This window comes from Elaeis guineensis, chromosome 16 (genome assembly GCF_000442705.2).
Source record: "Elaeis guineensis isolate ETL-2024a chromosome 16, EG11, whole genome shotgun sequence".
Lineage (NCBI taxonomy): Eukaryota > Viridiplantae > Streptophyta > Magnoliopsida > Arecales > Arecaceae > Elaeis > Elaeis guineensis.
In genome coordinates, this window is record NC_026008.2 from 37,412,600 (window position 1) to 37,432,473 (window position 19,874).

Genomic DNA, 19,874 nt, shown 5'->3' on the forward strand with positions numbered 1-19,874 from the left:
GGACTTAAACTCAAATGTCCTGAGAGGTATATGATTGATCAAATACACAGTGGTAAAGATAGCCTCACCCCACAAAAACTTAGAAACTTGCATGGTAAAGAGTAAGGACCGGACTACTTCCAATAAGTGCCTGTTTTTTTTACTCAGCAACCCCATTTTGAGTAGGAGTATCAACACAAGTAGTTTGATGAAGAATTTTGTAAGTGTGAAGATACGCACGAAATTCTTGATTAATATATTTGATGTCATTGTCAGAATACAGAATCTTAATCTTGACACCGAACTGAGTACCCACAAGTTTATGAAACTTCTTAAAGCAGTTTAAAACTTCAGTCTTTTTCTTTAATAAATATACCCAAGTTACTCGACTAAAACAATCAATAAAAGTAACAAACCATCTATAGCCCATAGGAATAGTAGTACTACATGGATTCCATACATCAGAGTGAATTATAACAAAAGGTTTAGAACTTTTAACCCCAAACATAGGAAATGCTCCCTTGGTGTGTTTAGCCAACTCACAATGATCACAAACTAATAAATTTTTGTTGCAATTATTTGATAAAGAAGGAAATAAACGGCTAATAACAGAAAAAAGAATATAACCCAGCTTACGATGGTATAACATAAGTTCTGAAGTGGCACCTCCAGCAAACAATGCATAACCCTTCAAAGAAGATTCCATCCTATTCTCATCAGCTGATAGGTAATAGAGTCTATTGTGCAGCCTATTACTCTCAAGTATCTTTTTCGTTTTTAGCTCCTGAAATAGACAATAAGAAGGCCAAAATGTGACAGAGCAATTCAAATCTCTAGTAACAGAGCTAATAGAGAGTAAATTTATAGGAAAAGATGGAACATGCAATACTGATGACAATCTCAAACTAATGGTACAGTCAATGGATCTTTTCTCTGAAACAAAGGTAAAGCATTCATCAGCTATTCAGACCTTGTCCTGACCTGAACATGATGAATATGAAATAAAACTATTAGATGCCCCTGTCATGTGACTGGATGCTTCTGAGTCTATTATCCAGGAGTTGGATGTTTCATTTACACAAGTAAATGCATGTGATAAACTATATGGAGTATCTGAATGGGCAAAAAGAGAGGAATCAAGATACCCATCCTGGTGGCAAGGCTGTCCCAGAGTAAAAAGTGTGATGTTAGAAGATGACTCATACTTTTTCATCATTCGTCGGAGGGTCTGATACTCCTCTGCAGATAAGCTGTGTGCAGCACCCTCAGTCTCTTCAAAGAGATTGGCTTGGGCAGATCCACAACCATGACTCTGACCTCCAATTCTTCCACCACTACGATGACCACCACGGCCCCAACTACCACGCTCAGGCTAATTTGGACAACCATGGAGATCCCAACAAAATGCCTTAGTGTGTCCAGGCTTGTTGCAATAAAAACACACCTTCTCACATATCTACTGACTGCACAGTAAGAGCAGATCTTATAGGACTACTGGATTCGAAGGTCACTCGTCGTCGTATCTTCTCATTCAAAATAGTAGAGAAGACTTGACTCAAACTAAGCAACATATCTCTGACGAGAAGCTGAACTCTGACAGACTCAAATTTCAGATTCAAACCATATAAAAAGTCCTGAATCCGTTCTTCCTCTAAATACTTCTGGAATCCATCAACATCAATAGGGCATTGTGGAACAAAATTTCTATAATGATCAGCCTCAGACCAAAGACGCTTCAACTCGGTGGCATATTCAGTGACAGATAAATCTCCCTGACGAAGCTGACGCAATTGAGAACTGATCTCAAATGCTTGAGCAAAATTCTGCTTCTGCGAGAACATTTAGGCCACCATCTCCCAGACCTCCTGTGCAGTCTCCAGCAGCTGCACACTTCTGGCCACACTCTGTGTCCCGATATTGAGAAGAAATACCAGAACAACAGAATTCTCTATTCTCCATTGAGCCATATCCTGCTCACCATTAGCAGATTTCCTCTTTGTGCCTGTGAGATATCTTTCCAAACCTCGTCCTTGAACAAGCAGACGAATGCTTCTCTCCCATTGCAGATATGTTACTGGACCATCAAGTTTTACAGCCACCTGAAGGGCATTCAGCAATCCACTATCTCTTGACGAACGATCAGATTGAGTGACAACTGTAATAAGTCGATCTAGTAGACTTTCAAAATTTTACATAGTAATTGGATTGGCCATCTCAAAATATGATAATCTCATCGACACACTATCAATCAATCATCGGATACTCCTTGACTACAGACTTCCAAGCATCCAGCTATAAAAATTTTTTTTTTATTTTTTTTGAGAAGAAAAAAAAATAAATCAAAGGAAGGACTAACCCGTCTCTTTCGTAATACCATGGCTCTCTGAGAGTGCGGTGGATAGAAACGGCAGAAAGGTAGTACACACTTAATGTTCTTAGCATCAATGCTTCAAAGATATCTCCACATTAATATATTTATTAGATCTCAAGAAAAAAATTGCTTTCTGTATTCCACTGCATACTCCAGCACGTGCCAAGGCTGAGCTCTCGCTAGATCATTAGGAGAAAACGGATATTAGCCTTCAATAAACCACCAAACCATGAATATGATGCGCAAAACTTTAAATGGCATTCACCTGGCGCTGGATATGCAAAGCAATATTTTTAAATATAATATAAGTCCAATTAGTACGTATATTCAAACATAGTTAACTTGTTGTAAATCTCCACATGAGATCTTATGGGCAATAGAGGTTATTATAATGAATAATTTTATAAAAAATTGAATTTTTTTAAAGTTAGATACGGTACACTGTAATAGCCAACAACTATTAACACTATTGGTGCCTATCTCGTGAGGACTTGTCTTCTAGGAGATCCAGTGTTTAAATCTTGGTATTGCTTAAATAAATGGGCAATGCAAGAGTATGGTAATACATGATAGCCTTTCAAAGCCTTAAAATGACATGTATCACTGGCACATACGAAGTGAAAACTAAATTTTCAATTTGCACAGCGCAGCTGGACCTAGGCAACACTCAAGTTGCTTGCTATAAGGCCTTGCAATACAAACTCAACTCTCCCACTAATGTTAGAACGGACAACAATGCCATGCTTGAAAAGTTGCTCCACTCACTAAATGGGAAATTATTTGTACACCGCCTGTGGTGTAGAAAATCCGATATGGAGCACACAACCTCATCCGATTAGACCACATAGCCATTACTTTCCAATGTACATTTAATGCTCATTTAATGTCTGCAGTTCTACTTTTTTTTGTTTGAAATTTTGAATGACAAAAATACTTATTTTTTTTCGAAAAAATTATGACATCCTATGCCAATATTATGGCATCCTACGTTGAAATTATGACTTTTTGCACAGGATATCATAATTTTTTTATAGGATATCATAATTTGTTCAATGACAAAAATGTCATTCTCTCTTTATCACATCTATAAAAAAAATTATAACATCATGTGCAGAAAATCATAATTTCAAAGTAAGATCCCATAATATCGGCACAGGATGCCATAATTTTTTCAGAAGAAAAGAAATATTTTTCTCATTTAAAATTTCAAGCGAAAAAATAAACCTACAAACATTAAATACGCATTGGAAAGCAGTGGCTATGTGGCCCAGTAGGATGAAGTAGTGCACCCCATGTCGGATTTCCTACGCCGTAGGCGGTGTACAAAGAATTTCTCCTCACTAAATCCATACCATCTTGACATCATTCATGCCCATATACATCATAGGTATACCACCAAAGCAAATAATGATAGGAGACTTTTGGTAGATACGCACATCCCAGATTTAGTTATTGTAAAGAAAATATAAGAACCATATTGAATTTTAACTACAAGAATCTGTTAAGGCATATGTTTAGTCCATATGCATTAAATAGATCTTAAGTACTTATACAAAATCAAAAAATTCATATAACATCTTCTTAATATTTTTAAATATAATCCTATATTGTTATAAATGATATCAGAGCAGATTCAACTATGATCAATGTGAATTAGAAGCATTAGAACACAGGCCTATGTGGATTGACCAGAGATTGATCATGATATTTATGACTAGAATTTTGATACTTATGATAAATTTGACTGGATTTAAACCTCTGACTTAACAACGATGCCAAGATTTGAATCGGAAAAGTATATAAAGATCGATGCAGATGTGTGTTTAACCTCAAATGGCTATTTAGAGTCAAAAAATCTAAATAACACATTTTGCTAATTTTTTTTATACGAAATTTCAAGTTCTTTTATTAATCCTTAAGAAAGGGAGCTTTTAGAAATTTTCTCTCCTTTTTCCTGTCACTCTCATCATCATGCAGGCCAAGCATACAATTTTACGTGGGCATCTAGATTACCATCCATATGACCTTTCAAAAGACACCCCACTCTTGATTGCATGACATGTTGACTCATGCAAAAGTAAAGCCAGAATATGAAGGCATGGATCGTGGGCGGTAGATTTTGATGGGGGGCATGTGCCTAACCCGTACCCAGTCCAATCAAACAAAATCTCCATTTAGGCATCAAAACCGCCATCCATGTAACCTTTTAAAAAGACATCCCATTCTTTAGTTTATAAATGTATTTTGAAAAAGACTCAGACCCACTTTAGTGTAACACCCTCTTTATGCATGTGATTCACCCTCCTCATAGATTTGAATAAGTGCGTTGTGTTTCTTGCAGTTCTTGTGTGGGTTTCAAAAGCAGTGCTCAATCCCACCTCCAAGAAAAAGTGGAACCGTAGATGTCAACATAGCTTTTGCCTAAAGGAATATATCAAACACCAAAAGTATTCTATTCTAGAGGAGAATTAGTTTGCCAGCCTATGTGGACATTCCACAGGGATCACACTAGGGTTTTCCCTGGTTATCCGGAGAATGTAGAGATTTTTTAACTATAAAAAGACACCGAGATAATCCTTCCATTAAAATGATCTGAAGTTTTTATTGCCAGAGACCATGGGAATCATCTATCAGACTGTAGTTACCCCCCTCATTAGAATCATGATTTCTTTTTTGGATTCAAGTCACAATCTTCTGTAATGCCTAGTGCTTGACTGATCTGGATATGCACCAGTCTCACTTTACTTGCAGCATGCACTTCAAATCATATTCTTGTGCAATCCCTGTTTTCTGAGTGGCTTTAGATGTGCACAAGATTGATTTAAATTTCAGCTGAAACTAAAAGGTGTGGACAGAAACAGCTGAGAATCTGGACAGAACCTTCTGCACATAGATAGCACAATCCTATTAAATTAATCACTTTTATGATTTCAGTTTGCCTGGTCAGCCTGGTCACCCCCGGGAGAATAAACTTTATTGATGTATATAGGATCATGGATGAAGAATTCCTTTCACTTAGCAAACTCTAATCCTGCATACATGGACATCAGGATTCAGGAATGGTTTCTCACTGTCACCATATTTTATGCCATTCAACACTGATGGATCGGTGGATACAAGAAAGAAGAAGAAACTTGCTACATGAGATCCATACACCGACCAACACATGAAATGGTTTATTATTCGACCATCTCCAATCGCATTTTGTAGATCAATATCCCTTATAGGGTGTATTTCTTTAAATGATTCAGAAATCTAACCATTATTCTTCTGGCTGCATCCAGTGAATAACAATTTCGATTCTGGAAGGTGAAATTCTAAATCACAATGTCCTGTGTTTAGCCATCTCTCGAAACAAAATTTAGCAGATATTTATTTAAATCCTGTGGTTTTGACCCTTGACCAACAATCAACTGAGATATTCATCTTGCTTCTCAGAGGTTGCTTTCTACATCCAACAAGCAACATGCGATGATCATCCGGTACAAACAAAGCAGCCCCTTCTTACTTTTCACTTCCTACTTATAGATCCAACAACAGGTCAATTGATCATGCATATTATCATGATTTCACAATCCACAAAACGCTGCATAAAACAACCGACATTAGCTAGGAATCTTTTCTAGGAGTCTTAAACCATGCTATGTTTATAAAAAAAGTCACCAAAATATCAATTAATAAATAATAATCTGATAGTTTCATTTTTTATTCAAACTTTAGAAACCGGTTCCTAGCTGCTGCAGCACCTAGGAGAATGTAAACCTCATCTAACGAGCAAGATGAGATGTAAAACACTTCCCTTTCATTCTTTAGATATCAGAGATAATTTTATCTTCTTACCATTACCTGAAGCTTAAACATGCTGCTTTCTCCATAATTTATGGTCAATCTTAGAAGGGGCAATGTGCATTACCATAATACATTCTTCATCAAATGAAAATCCAAGGAAAAAAAAAAAGGTACGTGGATCCAGGGTGGAATGACATAGGATTACTGATAGAGGGATCAGATTGGTGGATAAGTAATTTGGATCCATCGAGGGCATAAAATAAGTACAGAAGTGGTCATGTGATTACGAGAGTATCAGGCTTGGTGCCAAGTCTTAACTGGATTCTGACTTAAGAGAAAGAAGTATTGGCTGCTGAGTGTTTCATGTGAGACTTTGTCAGCATCGTGTTTTAGAGTTGTAATTGGACTGATGTTAGTGTCAGCGATACTGACTATACTTGGGCAGTTAAGCTATAATTAACTACATATGTGTTGGTGGGAATTGGGGGCTTGTCCTAATGTTCACACTTCTCTGCTCAATAATAAGAGGTTTTAGGTTGTAATCTTGGGTGGTGCGTCCCCAATTATATGGATTTGGGTAATTAAAGTGGAGCAGGTCTCCTTCCTTTTTGTCAAAAAAAGAAAAAAAATGGTCGTGTTAATTGGACAAAGTTGCAAACTACTTTCTATGTTTTGCATATATAGAACATCAGTGAGAGCATATGATCTATTATTTCCCCCCTCCTGTGTTAGAGAAGATTCCAACCATTTTGAGCCTAAAATAGCAAAAAAATAACTACTTACCTTGTGAATACAGACAGAGAAATTTAACACAAATTGAGGCTCTCCAAATGAAACTAATGATTAAAATTTCAACATTCTTCATAAGATGCTCTTAAGGTCCTTATGGAGCAATGTAGGTAAAGGAAAGGACAGCCTTTCAGCACTTTTCTGCTGAAAGCTTCAGAGATGCAGCCAAGATTGGGAAATTCACTTATAAGTTAATTTGCTGCAGCTGCAATGTCCAAGACTAAACGTTTGCGTTAAGCTATCAAAGTGAGAGTTTATAATGAGATGAGGGTATTCATCACACAGAATATCATATCCCAGATTCCACATGGTTTGCAAAGGCACATAAGGATGAGAGCATTGATCTGTATTGTCAATTCAATACAATCAATTGACAATGTTCACAGATGGAACATTTTGAGTGATCGAAGCAATCATTGACCATAGCAAATTGTTTGGCGAGGCATCTATTATTTTTTTATAAGAAGACAAAGTTTTTACCCAAACATAAAAGTATTGGATTCCAGGATTTGAGAATTGTTTTGTAATTATTAGCCCACATGTAGGGACTAGGCTTGATGGGTGTGACATAGTATATTGCTTCTAGATGCTTTATAGGTATTCGTAAATTAAAGAAGAGTTTGCAATTCCTCATGTGACATCAGATCCAAGCTTTATCTTCGAAGTGACATTAATGGATCAAATATTGGTTTTCATATGTCCAAGAATGTATTGGACAAGGGATATCATTTTCTTTTATAAATTCAACCATGACATAACTTATCAGCAGCCAACCCTTACAGGTATTCATAAATTAAAGAAGAGTTTGAAATTCCTCATGTGACATCAGATCCAAGCTTTATCTTCTAAGCGACATTAATGGATCAAATATTGGTTTTCTTATGTCCAAGAATGTATTGGACAAGGGATATCCTTTTGTTTTATAAATTCAACCATGACATCACTTATCAGCAGCCAACTCTTACTTATGTTGGCTTGACTTAATCCATTCAAAGAAATCAACTTAACAATCCACAAGATCTCCTGTTCAGTAGTCATAAGATGAAAATGTCATAGCACTAGGAAATTTCTCTTTTGTCTCCAAATCAATCTTAGCATCAAAAAGTTGTAGCCAACCCATTATGCATCCATTAAATCAAGCACAAGGTTAGTTGTTAGCTCCCCATCCACCATGCTGTGAAAGAGACTTCCTATCTTTTTCACCATGTTTGTGTCTGTGTTTGTGTCGTTATAACGTTGCTAACATGACCAAAATGAGTGCAAAACGCCAACTTTTTGCTGAATATTATTCACCAAAAGAAGAAATATACAATATGCATGCATATATATACATACATATACACACATACATACATGTATATACACACACATGTATGTATGTGTGTGTTTGTATAGCCCCATTCAGATTTATGTTCTAACAAATAGCTCAAAAAAATAGCATTAGTGGATTTTCTGGCTAAAATACTAGTTTCAGAACACGCATTCCTCAACCTATCTCACTTTTCCAAATCCAAAATTATGTCGATGAAATCAAAGCCGGCATTAAAAACTAAAGACGGGATTTTTCTTCATATTCTACAAATATACCTCTAGATCGCTGACTCCCCTTTCAAGCATGGAACTGGAATACCAGATCCAGGGAGGACCGTTGGCGGTCCACGGAATCGTCGGACGAGATCTCCTCCACGCGATCGGCGGCCCGTCCGGCGGGAAGCGACGGCGATGGGCGGCGCTTCCGCCGCTTGCTCTGGAAGACGCAATCCCTCATCCTCTCCTCCACCTCGTCGACGATCCTCGACCCCTCCTCCTCACCATCCCGGAGGTCCGGCATTGGCTCGGTTCGAGGAGGGAGAGGAAGGAACTGATCGTCCGGTGGGCGTCGCGGAGGGAGGCGATGGCGGCTAGGGTTAGGGAGGGGTCGGCGGCGGCGGAGGAGGAGGAGAGGAGGTTGGCTGCTCGGGCGGCGTGCTCGAGGGTGGCGACGAGGGACGTTAACGGAGTTGGGGTTTCCGAGGGTGCCGTGACAACACCGTTGGGTTGAAGAGGAGGTTGAAGAGGGGGTTGGGAAGCCGAGAAGAGCACCGCCATGCCGCCGTTTTCCGACACTGCAATGGATGAAGTGGCGGCCGTCTGGAACGATTTGACACTGGGAGCAGTTGAACAAAGACGTGAATGTCACGTGATCATCCCCAGTCACGCTATCTTCTACCAGGAGTTAGCATGTGAGAGTGCTGAATCCTAATTAGGTTTGAGCAACTTAAATTTCATAAGAATCCTCGTCAAATCTCTTGGACCAAATGATTTCTTCTTATTTTACTCCTGTTGCGGCCAACCACCTCGTCGCCCGATCGCCGGGAAGCGTGCATCTGCAAAAAAAAGTCCGCACTGACCGGAGGCGGCTCCGGCGGGGACCCTCCGACGGTCAAGTCAGAGAGGTGACTGGGCAACAGTGAAATGCAGACAGAGAGCTCTGAGAAAGAGAGAGGGAGAGAGAGAGAGGAGCGAGCCTGCGTATGTGGGAGAGATGGAGCGGATCGATCCCTTGCACTGTTGCCTTCCCCGGTATATATAGTGGAGCACGGTATGGCGCCGTCATTAATGGCGCGGACAAGTGAGGAACTGTCAACTCACTGTAGACTGTCAGAGCCGCCGTGAAAACGTCATGTCGCCGTGTAGTCGTCTAATCGCCAGGGTTGACCCGGCCCCGGACGGGACAATGCCCCTAGGTAATTGTGCCGCATGTCCGTGTCAGGGCTGACAACGTCTGGCGACCGTACGGTGGTTGGTGGAGTCGGCCGACCCCAGGTCGGTGGCCAGCAGAGTGGCGTCGGACTCCTCCGTCGGTCGGCGAGCTTCATGTGGGTCGGCTACCAGACCTCTGGGTTTAGTCGGTCGGGAATGGACCGTGGAATGGCCGTAGTTAGCCGCTGATGGCGTCTGTCGGCCTGTCGCCCGACCGACGATCGGCCAGTCAGAGTCGTCCGTCGGGCCGTTGGTTAGTCGGTCGGGCTTAGTCGGTCGGGCCGCCAGCCGGTCGGGCCCTCCGATAGTCGGTCAGTCGGTCGGTGGGAATCCCCCAACAGTTGCCCCCCTCCACTCCTAAGTCGGGTGGAGAGCTGGCCGATGCCTTCATTCGGGTAGCAAGACCGGACGACTGGGAGCGGATTTGTCGCATGTGCAGATCCGACCGTACCGCCGGCTGATCCGTTGTCAGACACCTCACGAATCCCAAGTGATCCGAACGTCTAGTCGATGCCAGAAGTCGTGCCGGCGTCAGGTGTCAGACGCCACGTCTTGTCGTCGTCAGTCGTCACGTCGGTGTCAGAAGGTCGGGCGCCGGACGATACGGCGTCAGTCGATCGGATATTCGGCGCCGATCACGGGTGAGGCGTCCCATCGGGAACGCGGACCGACGCAGGCGGCCGACTGCGGAGCCAACCCCCGCGCGCCGCGTGTCATGGTGGTTGGCCGGCGTCCGCTCCGGCATTTAATGAGGGCGGTGCGGGCGTCCCGGGACGAAGCGCGCCGAATCCTCAGCCAACCGGCGGGCGCCACGCGTCGCGCATCTGGAGGTCTTTGGTCGGCGTGGGAGCATCTCGGCCGTCGGTCGGCCCTATATATATAGGACCTCCCGGACCCAGGACCCACACTCGCCATTTGCTGGGGGAAACTCTGTCCGGGCGATTTCTCGGTCGTCGCGGGCAGAGCTCTTCTCCACTTCCGGAGGGTCCATCGGGTTCGTGGTCTCCTCTTCTCCTTCTTCTTCCCTTTCTGCTCTTTTGGTTCCTGCATAATGACCAGGAAACCGACCCGGGGAGCTCGGTCGGGGAACCCGACCGACGACTCTCGATCGGCTCCGGAAGATGAGGCTTCCTCGCTTTCGGGGCCGAATGTCGATCAGCTTCGGGAGCACTATCGCATCCCGGAGCAGTTTCGGCTCTCCGCTCCAGGGGCCGGCGGTCGGGTCAACAACCCTCCGCCTGGCGACCTGGCGCTATATGTCGAAGACCTTCGCGCGGGTCTTCGGCTCCCGATTCCGGAGTTCGTCCGAAATCTGCTTGATTACTACGGACTCTGTCCGACGCAGCTGGCGCCGAACTCTGTTCGTCTGATAATCTCCTTCGCGTTGTTGTGTCAGCTTTTGCCGACCAACCCTCGCGTTTCCCTCTTCCGGGCATTTTTTGTGCTCCGACCCCACCCTAAGGCCCGAGGGTGGTGGCTCTTCAACCCCCGGAAGGGTCTTGCTTTCATAACCGGTCTTCCATCGTCCATTCATGGATGGAAGAACCAGTTCTTTTTCGTTTCTTCTTCTTCTTCTTGGGGCTTTCCTTCCCGCTGGGGTGTACCCCGAATTGAGGCCAACGACAACAGTCGGGTCGATGCGGACGACCGGGAGGACTTCCACCGACTCAAAGACATGTCGGTCCCGAAGCAGAGGGAGCTTGTTACCGAGCAAGCTCTCTATGATGCCGGCCTGAGTCTGGTCCCCCGAATAGGTATCGCCCGATCCCCCAGCTTTTCTTTTTGTTCGGCTTTAGGGTAGTTCTGGTCCGGCCTTTGACACTGGTCGGTTTTGCAGGGACACCGCCGAGGATGAGGCCGACCGATGCCGAGATTCGTCAGTTTGCCGCCGCGAGGAAGAGGCCAGCGTCGGGGGCTGGCCCTTCGCGCCCTTCCAAGAGACCAACCCCAGTCCCGCCGACCGTGGAAGCGTCGGCGACCGAGGGGTCGGAGCCGATCATAGCCCTCGCGGCTCCGACTGTCCAAGTCGAAGAGAGGCCGACCGAGGAAGTGGCCGAAGGAGTGTCGGCGGCTTCGCCGCCGCGGGTGGAGCCGGATAACGTTCGGGAAGCCGAACGTCGTCCGGAGGCGTCCGCTGGCGCAACGGGGGGCGTCGGGTCGAACTCCAGCGTCCCATCGCTGCCAGCCCCATCGGTCGGGGCAGCTGATCGGGGGAAAGCCCCGATGGAGCCCTCGGAGGAGGAGAGATCAATGCCCCCCAGCGCATACTACCCTGAGGGTGCATCGGCCTTGGCCGACCACAACCTTGCGAGGAGGTTGTGCCAGGGGATCCTCCTCCCTACCGACGTGCAGTCGTTGCGGTCTCGGCAGGTGACCGAGATGCTGTCGCGGTTCTACCCGACAATGGTGGAGGTAAGCTCCGCGTCACCTTTTTCCTTAGAAGAATTTTTGCTTGCCGCATAATTCTGACGAAGCTTTTTTTTTCCGTCGGCAGCTGATCTTCACCATGTCCGAGCTGGAGGCCGGATACCGAAGGTTCGGCGACGTTCGGGCAGCCTTTAAAGAAAGGTCGGCGGCGGCCGAGGCCGACCGAGCGAGGCTGGTCGACCAACTGCAGGAGTCGGCCGACCGGGAGGCCAAGTTGACGGACGAGGTCTCCCGGCTTATGGCCGAACTGAAGTCGGCCAAGAAGGAGGCCAAGCACAAAGGTCGGGCCGTGCGTCGTCTTCGACGCGAACGGGACGGTGCCACCTCCGAACTCCAAGGGGAATGCGAGCAACTTCGGGTCAGCCTGGGGAAGCTCGCGGAAGCCGAAGAGGAGTTGTCCATCGCCCAGATCGACGCCGAAATTGCTAGGGCCGAGGCGGAGTTGGCGAGGGAGGAGCTGGCCCACACTGAGGACGAGGCACGGTCGGCGAGGGAGTCGGCCGATCGTGCGGTTGAGAACTTCCGGGCCTCCGACCGGTACAAGGAGGAGATGCTCGAGTCGGGCTTCGCCTCCTACCGGGTCGGGTTCGAGGACGGTCGGGATGCCGTCCATGCCTTGTACCCGGAGGTGGACGTCAGTCGAGTCGTCCCGCTACTCGCCGAAGAGGAGGGAGCCGAAGAGGAGGCCGACCAGCTGTCGGGAGGCGTCATCCCAGCGGAGGAAGCCATCCCGGAGCAGGAGCCGACCGAAGGTCCCTTGCCGACTGAAGGACATCCTTCTGCCGTTGACCCAGCACCGCTCACGGTCGAGACGCCGATCCTTCCCGATCCTCCGTCGGTCGAAGAGATCAACCAGGACGAATGATCGATCCAGCCGACCGTCTTCTTTTTGTTTCTTTTTGAAAATACGTGTAATCGGGCTTCGGCCCGACTTTGTAATTTTCTTCGATCAATGAATGAAATTGTCTTTTCTTGTGTCTTTTGTTTGAAATGTCTCTTATTGCTGTAATGTCGAACCCTAGTTACCAACTTAGAGAAGTCGCCAACTCGGGTAAGTCGGTAGGACTTAACCGACTTGCACAGCTCCGAAGTAGCTTGTGTCCCGACTTTAGGTCGGCTTCCAATAGTTGAAGTCGCCGGTCGGGCGCATCTGTTAAGTCGGGAGCCGACCGAACCTGGTAAAGGTTCGGTAGTCGGACTTCCGTAGATGCGTTCAGTCGAACATCGACCGGCGCAGTGTCGGGGGAGCGATAGTAAGTCAGATCCCCAAGCTCTTGCGTCGGGTTCTGTGTCGTCCGACATATGGTAGCAAGCCGGATGTCGTTCGACCGACCGTCAATCGGTCGGGAAGCTGTGGGTGCGACTAAGGTCGCGTTGTGTGAAAACGATGGTAAGCCGAATATCCCTCGACCGGCCGCAGCCTGGTCGGAAGTCGCGACAACAATCGCGTGGGCTGTCGACTCCCGTAGGTGCATCGGTCCTGGTAAGGGGCCGATGGATCGTTGAACGTCGAAGGAGTATCGACTCCCGTAGGTGCATCGGTTCTGGTAAGGGGCCGATGGTTCGTTGAACGTCGAAGGAGTATCGACTCCCGTAGGTGCATCGGTCCTGGTAAGGGGCCGATGGATCGTTGAACGTCGAAGGAGTATCGACTCCCGTAGGTGCATCGGTCCTGGTAAGGGGCCGATGGATCGTTGAACGTCGAAGGAGTATCGACTCCCGTAGGTGCATCGGTCCTGGTAAGGGGCCGATGGATCGTTGAACGTCGAAGGAGTATCGACTCCCGTAGGTGCATCGGTCCTGGTAAGGGGCCGATGGGTCGTTGAACGTCGAAGGAGTATCGACTCCCGTAGGTGCATCGGTCCTGGTAAGGGGCCGATGGGTCGTTGAACGTCGAAGGAGTATCGACTCCCGTAGGTGCATCGGTCCTGGTAAGGGGCTGATGGATTGTTGAACGTCGAAGGATCAGGACTCCGAAATTTAAAACTGAACTTGTATTCCAACCACAAAATTCACTGGTAATACAGCTTCAAGTTGTCGGCGTTCCAAGTCCAGGGAATGGGCTTCTCCTCAAGGGTCTCCAGCCGGTAGGCCCTCGGCCCGAAGGTGTCAGCAACCTTGTAGGGTCCTTCCCAGTTGGGAGCCAACTTCCCTTGGTCCAAGGGATTCGACACTTCCGCCTTCCTCAAGACTAGGTCGCCAGGCCTGAAGAGCTTTGGTCTGACCTTAGCGTTGTAGTACCGGGCGACCCTCTGTCGATATGAGGCCATTCGGATTTGAGCCTTATTTCGCAGTTCGGGGAGAAGGTCTAGGTCGGCCCTCCGGCTTTCGGAGTTGTCCGGCTCGTGGTACTGCTCGACCCTTGAAGACGGCAGGCCAATCTCGAGCGGGATCATAGCCTCTGTCCCGTAGGCCAAACTGAACGGCGACTCCCCGGTCGGGACACGGGGGGTCGTTCGGTAAGCCCATAGGACGGAGCCCAGCTCGTCGACCCAGAGACCTTTGGCTTCGTTCAGTCAGGTCTTGAGTCCATGGAGCAGGGTTCGGTTCGTCACCTCAACCTCGCCGTTGGACTGTGGGTGCCCGACTGAAGTTAGTCGATGACGGATGTGGAACCTGGCGCAGAAGTCCTTGAAGTCTTGGTTGTCGAATTGCCGTCCGTTGTCAGTGATGATGGTGTGCGGCAATCCGAACCTGAAGATGATGGACTTTTGGATGAAGTCCTCCATCTTCCGCTCGGTGATCTGCGCCAAGGGCTCGGCCTCGACCCACTTCGTGAAGTAGTCGATGGCGACAACGATGAACTTCCTCTGGCCTGACGCCGGTGGGAAGGGGCCGAGAATATCGACTCCCCACTGAGCGAAGGGCCATGGAGCGACAATGGGAGTGATTTGGCTGGCCGGTTGGTGCTGAATATTGGCATACTTCTGGCATGGCTCGCACCTTCGGACCAACTCTGCCGCATCCTTCCTCATGGTCGGCCAGTAGTAGCCCTGTCGCAAGACCTTGAAGGCTAAGGACTTGCCCCCCAAGTGATTCTCACAAATTCCTTCGTGAACCTCTCGGAGAGCGTAGTCAGCGTCGGTCGGTCCCAAGCACCTGAGCAGAGGGAGGGAGAACGATCTCTTGTAGAGTCGGCCGTCCATGATCACATATTGCGATGCCGACCATCGGAGTCGCTTGGCCTCCGCGGGATCTTCGGGACTGGTCCCGTCGGACAGGTACCGGACGATCGGGTCCATCCAACTTGGTTCAGACGTTAGCTGCTGTACTTCTTCGACCCGATCGATGCTCGGCTGTTGGAGGTTTTCGACAAACGTCCGACCCAAAGAATCATAGGCCGACGTTGCCAATCTGGAGAGAGCATCGGCACGGGCGTTCTCCGTCCTGGGGATGTGGGAGATCTCGAAATGCTCGAGGCGGGCCACGAGATCCTTTACCTTCTAAAGATACTTGATCATGGTCGGATCTCACGCCTCGAAGTCGCCCTTGACCTGCCCCACGATCAGCTGAGAGTCGGAGAATGCCCGGAGGCTGTCGACGCCCAGTTCCTTCGCCATCCTCAAGCCCGCGAGGAGTGCCTCGTATTCGGCTTGATTGTTGGAGGCCTTAAAGTCGAACCGGAGGGCGTATTCGGTGACTACCCCATCCGAATTCGTGAGTAGGAGCCCGGCCCCGCTTCCCTGAGCGTTGGAGGCTCCGTCGATGTGGAGTACCCAGGTGGAGATCGGGTCTGGCTCAGAGACCGAATCTCGTCCCGGGCCTTCAGCTCCCGACCTTCGGTCGGTCGTCGGGCATTTAGCGATGAAGTCGGCCAAGACCTGAGCCTTCAAGGCAGGCCTCGGTCGGTACTGAATGTCGAACTCGCTAAGCTTCATCGCCCACTTAGCGAGTCGTCCGGATGTGTCGGGTCGGCGCAGTACGGCCCTCAGGGGCTGGTTGGTGAGTACCACGATGGCGTGGGCCTGGAAGTATGGTCGGAGCCGTTGCGCGGAGACGGTCAGGGCGAAAACCATCTTTTCCGTCTCTGAGTATCTGGCTTCGGCGCCGTGGAGCACTTTGCTGGTGTAGTAGATGGGCTGATGGGTTCGGCACTCATTTTCCCGAACGAGCACCGAACTAATCGCCTCGAGAGACGTGGCCAAATAGAGATACAAGGTCTCCCCGACCTGCGGCTTCACGAGCAGCGGCGGGGAAGCCAAGTACCTTTTCAGGTCTTCAAAGGCCTGTTCGCACTCATCCGACCAAGAGAAACCGTTCGCCTGGCGCAGGGTCTTGAAGAACGGGAGGCACCTTTCAGCTGATCGGGAAATGAATCGGCTAAGAGCGACGATTCTTCCGTTCAGCTGTTGGACCTCCTTCTTGGCGTTCGGACGACGCATGTCGAGGATTGCCTTTATCTTCTCAGGGTTGGCCTCGATCCCTCTCTGAGAAACGAGGAATCCGAGGAACTTCCCTGAGGTCACCCCGAAAGCGCATTTGGTCGGGTTGAGCTTCATTCGGTGTCGTCGAAGGGTGCGGAAGGTCTCCTTGAGATCTTGAACATGGTCCGGGATCTGCGTGCTCTTTACCAGCATGTCGTCCACGTATACCTCCATGTTACGCCCGATCTGGTCTTTGAAGACCTTATTGACGAGTCGCTGGTAGGTGGCGCCGGCATTCTTCAATCCAAAGGGCATCACCCGATAACAGTAGAGGCCCTTGGGGGTCACGAACGCGGTGTGCTCCTCGTCTTCAGGCGCCATCCGGATCTGATTGTACCCGGCGAAGGCGTCCATGAAGCTGAGCAGTCGAAATCCGGACGTCGCATCTACCAGCTGGTCGATCTTCGGGAGTGGAAAGCTATCCTTCGGGCATGCTCGGTTGAGGTCGGTATAGTCGATGCAGATCCTCCATTTCCCGTTGGCTTTCTTGACCATGACGACATTGGCGAGCCAATCGGGATACGTGGATTCCCGAATGAAGCCTGCTTCGAGCAGCTTGTCCACTTCTTCGTCAATGGCCTTCTGCCTTTCTGGGGCGAAGGACCTTTTCTTCTGCCTCACCGGCTTCATTGTCGGGTCGATGTTGAGTCGGTGAGTAATTGTTTCTGGAGGGATGCCCGACATATCTGCTGCCGACCATGCGAATATGTCGGCGTTGGCCGTCAGCAGCTCCGCCAGTCGGTGGCGTTCGGTGTCGGGCAATTGAGACCCGACCCAAACTTTTCTGTCGGGATTTTCTCCTATCGGGATCGCCTCGAGCTGCTCGACCGGCAAACCCCGCTCTTCCTCTTCCCGTTGATCTAGTTTGTCGATTGTCAGGGGATCCTTTGTCTCGTCGTTTTGGACGGAGATTTGGAAGCATCGTCGGGCGAGCTGTTGATCTCCGCGCATCTCCCCGACTCCATTTTTGGTCGGAAATCGAACAAGGAGATGGTACGTCGAGACGATCGCCCTGAGGGCGTTCAATCCGGGTCGCCCGAGTATGGCGTTGTAGGCCGAAGGAACTTGGACGACCGCGAAAATGAGGGAGACTGTGCTTTGCCGTGGTTCGGTACCCGACCGTCACGGGCAGGGTGATTTCTCCTTCTGTCGTGACGGTGTCTCCGGCAAAGCCGATCAAGGGGGTGGAGACCCTACTAAGTCGATCAGTCGGTAGTCGCATTCGGAAGAAGGTCGAGTAAAACAAAACATTTGTCGAACTTCCATTATCAACAAAAATTCGTTTTACATCATAATTGGCTATTGTCGCCGACACAACAACAGCGTCGTCGTGGGGAGTCTGGATGCCCCGAACGTCGCCTTCTGAGAAGGTAATCACGTCGTCCGGGCGCGGCTTTTTCGTCGGCTCCCCCCCTGTAGACCGTCCCCCGATCCCAGCCGCTTGGAGATCATGTTGATGACTCCAGCCGTCGGCTGGTTAGTCGGCGCCTCTTCAGTCGGCTGGGGGCGTCGATCGGCCAGTCGGTCGGGTCGGCGGACCCTTTCGAAATTTGCCGAGATACCCCCGGCGGATGAGATTTCGATCACATCCTTCAACTGGATGCATCGCTCGGTGTCGTGGCCGTGGCTCCGATGGAACCGGCAGTACTTCCGATGGTCGAGGCCCTTTGCCTTCAGAGGCGGAGGCCGTCGCAGGTATTCTTCCCCTTCGATCTCCATCAAGATCTGCGCACGGGGAGCGGAGAGAGGGTGTAGGAGTCATACCTGGGACGCACCGGCCTCGGAGTCTGTCGGCGGGGTGATTTTTGGATCTGTCGGGGTGGAGAAAGCCGACTATTGGTCGGAGGCCTGCTTGGTTCGGCGGGCTCCCGACCTTTTCTTCGCTTCTCCTTCGGACCTCTGGGCTCGACCAAGCGTCGGTCGGACGCTCCTTCGTCCGCGCGCATATACTTGTATGCGTGCTCCAGTAGCTCGGCGTATGTTCGGGGGAGGGTCTTGTCCAGAGAATAAGTAAATCGGGACGACCTCAGGCCCCGCTTCATGGCTGAAACCGCCATGTCCTCGTTGAGGTCCCGGACCTCGAGCGTGGCCGCGTTGAATCGCGCCCACGAAGTGTCGGAGCGTCTCGTTTTCCCCCCTGCTTGAGGGAGAAAAGGCTATCCGACGTTCGCGGCGGCTTTCGGCTGGTGCTGAAATGGGCCACGAACGAGTGCTCGAGCTGCGCGAAGGAATGGATACTGCCCGATCGAAGATCGGAGTACCAAGCCCTGGCAGCCTTGCGAAGTGTGGCGGGGAAGCCGATGCAAAAAAGAGCGTCGGTTGCCCCTTGAATCGTCATGAGAGCTTTATAGCTCTCGAAGTGGTCGACTGGGTCGGTGGAGCCCGTCGTATGGCTCCACGTTCGGCATTTTGAACAGACTGGGAATCGGTTCATCGAGGACCAGTCGAGAGAGAGGCTGGGCGGTCTGGAAGTCGACGTCGTTCGAAGACTTCTGGCCGTCCATCTGCAGTTGGGCGAGTCGGCGGTCGATCTCCTCGAACCGTCGCTCGTAGTCGTCCGCTCGTCGATGCTGGGAGACCCCAGGGGTGGAGCCTCCGGAGGATTCTGAAAGAGAGGCCGACGGTGTGCGCGGCCGGCTTTTCCTTCCTCGCCCGTTCCAACGGGGAAGGAGAGGGCCGCTGGGACCGTCCGGTCGTCGCCGCCGTGGTCGCCCCTCCTCCTCTCCGTGGGAGCGCTGTTGGGGAGCGCTCGCATGGAGGCGACAGGGGTCGGCCGCGGCCGTCGGCGGCTGCTCCTGGAAGGCATAGGTCGGGCCGCCGGTTGTTGCTGGAGGCTTTTGACTGCGTCGGTCAGTACGGTCATCTGCCGTACGATGGCCGCAATTTGGGCCTCCGTGGTCACTGCAGGGCGCGGAGAGCTAGGCTCCGCCGCCGGTGGGGGCGGGGAGGCATCTTCCCGGCGGGAAGAGCGCCTAGCCGACCCGGTGACTCTCGATCGTTGAGCTCTTGTCTTTGTCATGCTGCTCCCCTTCCTGGCACGCCAATCTGTTGCGGCCAATCGCCTCGTCGCCCCGATCGCCGGGAAGCGTGCACCTGCAAAAAGGAAGTCCGCACTGACCGGAGGCGGCTCCGGCGGGGACCCTCCGACGGTCAAGGTCAGAGAGGTGACTGGGCAACAGTGAAATGCAGACAGAGAGCTCTGAGAAAGAGAGAGGGAGAGAGAGAGAGGAGCGAGCCTGCGTATGTGGGAGAGACGGAGCGGATCGATCCCTTGCACTGTTGCCTTCCCCGGTATATATAGTGGAGCACGGTATGGCGCCATCATTAATGGCGCGGACAAGTGAGGAACTGTA

At 49.7% G+C, this 19,874-nt stretch overlaps 1 pseudogene; it reads right to left on the bottom strand.

The window, feature by feature from the left end:
- Positions 1-414: 414 nt before the first annotated feature.
- LOC109506737 (uncharacterized) lies at positions 415-9,130 on the bottom strand (annotated as a pseudogene).
- Between the last annotated feature and the right edge of the window lie 10,744 nt (positions 9,131-19,874).